Source organism: Trichechus manatus, unplaced genomic scaffold (genome assembly GCF_000243295.1).
Source record: "Trichechus manatus latirostris isolate Lorelei unplaced genomic scaffold, TriManLat1.0 scaffold00219, whole genome shotgun sequence".
Lineage (NCBI taxonomy): Eukaryota > Metazoa > Chordata > Mammalia > Sirenia > Trichechidae > Trichechus > Trichechus manatus.
In genome coordinates this window covers 3,682,740-3,690,174 of record NW_004444155.1, presented here as the reverse complement: position 1 = coordinate 3,690,174, position 7,435 = coordinate 3,682,740, and the positions used below count along the sequence as shown (strand labels likewise).

The window sequence follows — 7,435 nt, the reverse complement described above, 5'->3', positions numbered from 1 at the left end:
TTTCTAAAGTTGAGCTAAAATTGTTTATTCAAAACCTTTCTCTTTTTCTAATATTTAATGCCATAAAATTTTCCATCTAAGTGCTACTTTAGCTGCAGTTCACAAATTTTGATATATTGTGTTTTCATTTTTATTCAGGTTAATATGTACATATTATTTAATTTCCCTTGAGCCTTCCTCTTTGATACATGGGTTATTTGGAAATTAGTTGTGTAATCTCCAAATATTCATGAATTTTCTAGGTATATTTCTAACATTTCATTTCTAGCTTAATTCTGTTATGGTCAGAGAATATTCATTATTAATTTCAATTCTTTGAAATGGCCCAAAATATGGTCTGTCTTGGTAAAGGTTCCATATGCACTTGAATACAATGTGTATTGTGCTATTGTTGGGTGGAATGTTCTATACATACCAATTAATCAAGCTGTTGATATTGCTGTTCAAGTCTTTTACATCCTTACTGATTTTCTGTCTACGTTTTCTATTATTCAACAAGAGAATTTTTAAGTCTTCATATACAATTGTAGTTTTGTCTGTTTTATTTTTTCTTTGAATTCTAGCAGTTTTTTGATTTATACTTTTTGAAGCTCTGTTTTTTAAGTACATACACATTTAGAATTATTAAGCTTTCTTGGTAATGTTGATTAGTATTTTCATGGTATATCTTTTTCCAATGCTCAATTTTCTAAACTTTTTGCTCAGGTGAAAGTGACAGTAAGCATCAGTCTGCCTAGAGAACAGGGTCTGTTTGGAGGAGCAGTGAGATGGGCAATGGGGAAATGTGGTTGGGTCTGATGGGAGAGGGCCAGCCTGTGGTTGCAAATAGCCTAGACCTGCATCCCGAAGTTAGGGGTTGAGAGGGCAGCAAGGTAAGTGACTAAAAGAGGTGGAGAAGGAGCTGTCCAGAGGATACTCAAGAGAAGGAAACTGAAGTTACACAGAACAAATCTATTGTGTATGGAAGTCCCAGGTTCCTCCTTTCTACCTGTTTTTGGTCCAGTTGCTCCTATATCTTTAAAAATTTTTTTATGTAAAATATTTCAGACCGTGGAGAGGAAGGATAGGACACAGGAAGGCTCAAGGCTGTCTGTGCCCAGTGCCGATAACCTGTTTTTCACTTGCCAGTGTATAGAATATGCTCAGCTATTTCTGTCAGAGGAACTCCTGATTGAGGAGCAGATGGGGCAGCTGAGCCATATGGGCAGGTGCTGATGAAGAGTTAGTGTTAGAGGCTCAACCACCGTGGGAAGATGCTTCGGTGTTTGAAAACAGTAATAGACTGCAATGTCCTCAGGCTTTAGGCTGCTGATGGTGAGAGTGAAGTCAATCCCAGACCCACTGCCACTGAACGGGGTAGGCACCCCATCAACGTGGGTGGAAACGTGGTAAATGAGGCCTTGAGGAGCCTGCCCAGGTTTATGCTTGTACCAGGCTAAGTAGTGTAGAGGAGGCTCTGACTGGCCCTGCTGCTGATGGAGACTCTCTCTCTCTCAGAGAAACAGCCAGGGATTCTGGCTCCTGGGTGACAGTGATCTGCCCAGTAGAACCTGTAATCATAAGCACAAGGGGATGTATCCAGAGATGCTGACCTTTGCTATTAAGATTGGAATTTTCTTCCAACTGATGGCCAGACCAACACCGGGCCTGTGCTGTTAGGGACATTATTTCCTGTCACATACCAACACTACTCTTCTAAGGGAGTGTGAGGATCACTCCTGAAGAAACACTTCACTTGGGGACATTCTCTTACCTGGAACACAGATGAGCAAGAGCCCAAGGATCTGGGATGGCAACACCATCTTCTGCTTCTGATTCTCCTGAGGTTGTTCAGACCTTGTCCCTAGTAAAGATCTGTTTGTATCAACCTCTGAACACAGGGCTGAGCCCTGTAGTGGGGGCATCTAAGAAAGATGATGCAAATTCTCTTGGAGGATGAAGGTGGAGCTGTTGGAACCAAGGGTTCTTTCAATGGCACCTCATTCTTTCAAAGGCAAATCTCTAATTTGCTAACTCAATCACTCGAGAAATATTTGATAGTTTTCCCATGTCCTTTTTTCGTTAATTGCCAACTTCCTCTTTAAATTCCTCTCTTGGGCACCTGACCTTAATCTGATGACTGAAGGATATCATGGTTATTGCTTTTTGTTAGCTGCTATCTAGTAGGCGCCATCCCATGGAGACTCCATGCACAATAGGATCAGACCTTGGTGATCCATAGGGTTTTCTTTGATTGATTTATCAGAAATAGATCACCAGGAAATTCTTCTCAGATTCTGTTAGTCTAGAATCTCTGCAGAGACTTGTTCAGCATCATAGCAACATCCAAACCTCTACTGACGGAAGTGTGGTGGATGCACATGAGGGGCATTAATCGACAATCGAACCCGGGTCTCCCATATGGAAGGCAAGAATTCTAGCACTGAACCACTTCTGCCCCCCCCCCCCGTGTTTCTTTAGTCTGCTGTAATTTGAATTAACATGCTCATCTCATGTAAGAATAGAAAAACTCCTGGCATTCTAGTATTACTTATGCACTAGTATTATTATGAAATATGTGGGTTAAAGAAATTTAGTTTCAGGTAAGATCTCAGCAACTTGATCAGTACACTCTGAATAACTTTACTTATATTACAAGGCCTTTTCTCTAACAGTGAGAAATATTTCTGAACTATTGAGTCATTTATTCAAGTATACTTACTGAGGGCTTACTAGGTGTCATGCACAAAACTATTGCTTTCATTCTAGTTGGGTGAGACAGACAATCAACACTTCCATAAATAAAATATTTATTAGTTTTTGTAAGTGCTATGAAGAAAAGTAAAACAGAGGAGGGGATAAGAGCTTGCTGGGGTAAAAGTGAGTAGCAATTAAAAGTAGGATGATGTCAACTGGGTACTAGCTGATGTAGAAAGGCTCATGAGCTTTTTATGTCTTTCACATGTTTATAGTTGACTGGCCATCAGCTGGGGCTCTTGGGGTTAATGGGCCATCCCTCTCTCATCATCTGGCAGACTAACCCTATCTTGTTCTGATGGCAGTTGACAGGATTCCAAGGGAGAAAATAAGAACACACAAGTTTTCTTGAAGCCTAGACCCAGTACTGTACTATTTTCTGCATTTTATCCAATTTTCCTTCATTCTATGGGTCAACACAATTCAAAAACCAGCTCTTATTCAAGGGGAGGGTAAAATATCCCTAAGTCTTGATAAGAGGAGATGCAAAGTCATATTGCAAAAAATCATGGCTATAGGGAAAGACAAATAGTTGGAGATGTTTTTGCAATCAATTTACAACAGGCGGTGACATAAGGCTGCCCTGAGAAGGTATGATCTGCTCAAAGTCTTAATATTGGTAAATAAATGAACCATAGAGATATCTCCAGGTAATAGGGTCCTTGTCTCAGTTAGCTAGTGCTGCTATAACAGAAATATCACAAGCGGATGGCTTTAACAAAGAGAAATTTATTATCTCACGGTCCAGTAGGTTAAAAGTCTGAATTCAGGGCACCAGCTCTAGGGGAAGGCTTTCTCTCTCTGTTAGCTCTGGAGGAAGGCCTTTGTCATCAGTCTTCCCTTGGTCGAGGAGCTTCTTAACCAGGGACCCCAAGTGGAAAAGTTGCACTATTCTCCTGGCTCTTGTTTCTTGGTATGAGGTCCCTATATCTCTCTGCTCGCTTCTCTCTTTAATATCTCAAAAGAATTGACTTAAGACAGTATTTAATCTTGTAGATCTCCTCAACATAACTGCTGCTAATCCATCTCATTAACATCGTAGTGACAGGATTTACAACACGTAGAAAATCACATCAAATGAGAAAATGCTAGACAGTCAGACAATACTGAGAATCATGACTTAGCCAAGTTGACAGACATCTTTGGGGAACACAATTCAATCCATGAATGTCCTAGTTAGAGAAAACAGCAAATTTCTGAGGCAAAAATGTAACCGGTAAATTAGGAGAGAAGTAAGGAAGCCAGTGTTGCTGGAGTGGAGTTGTGAGGGGGAGATTAGTGAGACATAAGGTCATGAGGTGGCTTTATTTTGTAGACTAAGGATTTGGGCTTTATTTTGAATGATGTGATAATAACTGGAGAATTTTCAATAGAGAATATGATTTAATTTGTAGCTTAACAGTACAAACGAGATACCAGCTAGGAGGCCATTGCTATCATCTTGGCTACAGATGATGATTGCTTTAGTAGTTGGTGGTAATAGCAGAAGGGGTGAGAAGATGTTTATCTTGAAAAAAGAGATAACAATATGCTGATGGTTTTGACAAAGAGTGTGAGTTGAAAAGTAGGTCTTAAAATGACTCCAAGGTTTTGCTCTAAGTAACCAGAAAGGTGAACTTGACATTTATTTAGATAGGGAACACTGTGGGAGGAGTGGATTTGGGAATGAAGATTAAGAGTTTTGTTTTGAACTTTTTAAGTCTGAGACATGTATTAGACCTCAACATGTGGCTGTCAAGTAAGCCATTGGATTTATGAGTTTGTCATTCAGGGAACAGATATGGACTAGAGATTTAAATCTGATAACTAATACAATAAGCATTGAACAGATGGAAAAGAGAAGAGGCCCAGGGACTGAGCTCTGAGGTGGGGAGATGAGGAGAAACCAGCAAAGGAGTTTGAGAAGGAGCAGTGTGGATGGACAACAAAAAGGAGATTGTGACACTCTGGAGCTCAATATAGAGATTATATCAAGAAGGAGGACATTGTCAATGTTTGAAATGCTATTGATGGGTCTGGAAGATGAAGACTGGGATGTGACCATTGGATTTGCAGTGTGGAGGTCACTAGTGACATTGAGTAGAGAAGTGAGACAGTAAGGATAACACCTTGAATAGAGGGTGTCCAAGAGAGAATGGAAAGAGAGGAATTTGGGTATGTGATTATACGACTTTTCCAGTGAGCTTTATGGTAAAGAAGAAGAGTGAAACAGGGCATAACTGGAGGGACATGTGAGATCAACAGAGCTTTTAAAATGATATTGGCATGTTAGGGAATGATGCTAAAGAGAGTGGAACACGAATATTTCTAGAAAGAGAGGAGAGAAATGCCAAGTAATGCTCTTGAGTAGGCCACAGTTATGGGACAGAGGACTAGCTTCAGATAGGAGGACTGTCTGCTCATCTACAGTAACAGGAAGGAAGACAGAGTGTGAGGGTGATGTTAGTGGATCAGAAAACACATGAGAGTTCCTTGTGGAGGTTCGCTTCACAGGTAAAACACAAGGTAATTGACTAGAAGTTTGGATGGAAAAAAGATAATAAAACTTGAAGAAAGAAGAAAAGAGAAAGAGTGAGGACTGAATGGACTAGGTAAATGAAATATGATTAGGAGGTAAGATTAAGGATTCTTATGAGGTTAAAAATAAAAACAAAGAAAAAAAAATAAACTAAATCATTTGTAGTTGATGCCGTCCTGAATCTATCAACCCATGTATGTCAGAGTAGAACTGTGCTCTGTAGGGTTTTTAATGGCTGTGATATTAGATCACCAGGTACTTTTTTGGGTGCCTCTGGGTGACTCAAACCACCAACATTTTGATTAGCAGGGAGTACATTAACCTTTCACACCACCCAGGAGCTCTTGAGGTTAATGATGATAAATTTAAATTTAAGGTGAAACGAGTCAGAATGGTTGTGTTTTTCTCTTGCTACATCAGAGTTGTAGGGGTAGACATGTGGAGGATTGGTTTTTAACCAGCCTTTTGGTCTTGCCAGATGAATAGAATGAAATAAGGAAGCTCTTGTTATATGGAAGACAACCATTGCAAAGAAGGTTCATGATTTAAGCTGAGTACGGAGGGAATTGAGAATGAGGGACACAGGGACCATAAAAATAGATTTGTTAAAAGACATTTTTTCAGAAAAAAAGGCAAAATCATAACTCTTATGCAAATATAAAATGAAGACTTATTAAATAATACATTTTACTTATACGAAATGAAGGAACCAGACAGAGGCTATAACTGGTTCAAAATAAAAGGTGAAACAGTGTAGATTTATATGGAGTAAAGGAATATTGAGATGAATTACAAAAACAGACTTTTTTTGAGGGACAGTTAAGCCTCCAGTAGACAGGATGGGATGTACATATCTATCAGTTACCTACAATTTACAAGGAATTAAAAAATATCTCAAAGGTAATGAAGAAGGCTAGAATCTGATAACCCTAAAAGGTATGTTATAGACAATGCATAGTTTTCTATTGATATACATTTTTTTTCTACAAATTTAAATCCTGATTGTCTTAGACTGGGTTCTCTAGTGAGCAAAACCAGTGAAGCATATTGATAGATAGGTGATAGATAGATAGATAGATTTATCTCAAGGAGATGGCACATGTTGTTGTAAAGGCTAGCAAGTCCCAAGTCCATGGGGCAGGTATCAGACTCACATAGTTCCAGGGGCTGACGAACCCTAAATTGGCAGGTCAGATGGCTGTGGAGGCTTATGAATCCAAGATTGGTAGACAATATGGCAGGCTGCTGGCTCCAATTCCAAGAAACAGAGATCAGATGATGATTAACTGGATGAAAAATGCAGAGCAAGCAAGATCACTTTGCCAGAATGTCCATAAATATACTGGATGCAGGTTACACCCCTGAGGAAACTCCCCTTACAAGTGATTGGTTGATCACATCAGATCACATCATGGAGCATGACTACATCATTACATAAGTGCCAAATTAAATCACCACGTAACTGCCAAACAACATCATTACATAACTGCCAAACTGCATCATTAAATAACTGCCAAACAACCCAGAATCATGGCCCAGCCAAGGTGACACACAACTTTAACCATCACACTGAAGAAGACTAAAAATTGTGATAGCACACAATATAGAGTGAGCTGTCCAGCTCTTGGAAATTCTAAGAATGAAATAATTGATATTGTGATGATGAGGAAGTTGTGACACTTTTCTAATGACATGTACAGGGAATGATCATGAAAATGAGTGATCACCTTTTAGTAGGAAGACACCACTGGAGGAAACACGATCAAAGAACTGAGAAGTCAGGACGGTGAAATGATCATCTATGGGCATATTGAAGTGACAGGAATTGTTACAGGAGAAGAGTTGAAGAGCCTGACACTGAGCCAGGAACTAAAATGTTAGAGAGAGGGAGGGGGAGACATTGGGGCTTCAAAGTTTTTTATTTTAATTTTTTTCTTTTTTTCAGAAAGAGATATATAGGAGGTGTAAAAGTGGAAAATAAGGGAGAGTGGCAACAGCAATTCCTTGAGGAGGCTTTGGGGAATCATTAAGTTCAGGGAAGAGAAGACTCAAGAGTTGGAAGGCTGAGGACACACCCAGAGAGACGCTGGCTAAGAGGAATTTCAATGGTTGCATAGGGGTGTGACTTGTAGAGAAAGGACTCCCTTTTAACTACTGTACATTGTACGCCTGAGTCCTTCA

At 39.6% G+C, this 7,435-nt stretch overlaps 1 pseudogene; it reads right to left on the bottom strand.

Moving 5' to 3' along the window:
• Nucleotides 1-1,142: 1,142 nt before the first annotated feature.
• LOC111822860 (immunoglobulin kappa variable 3-20-like) lies at nt 1,143-1,802 on the bottom strand (annotated as a pseudogene).
• Between the last annotated feature and the right edge of the window lie 5,633 nt (nt 1,803-7,435).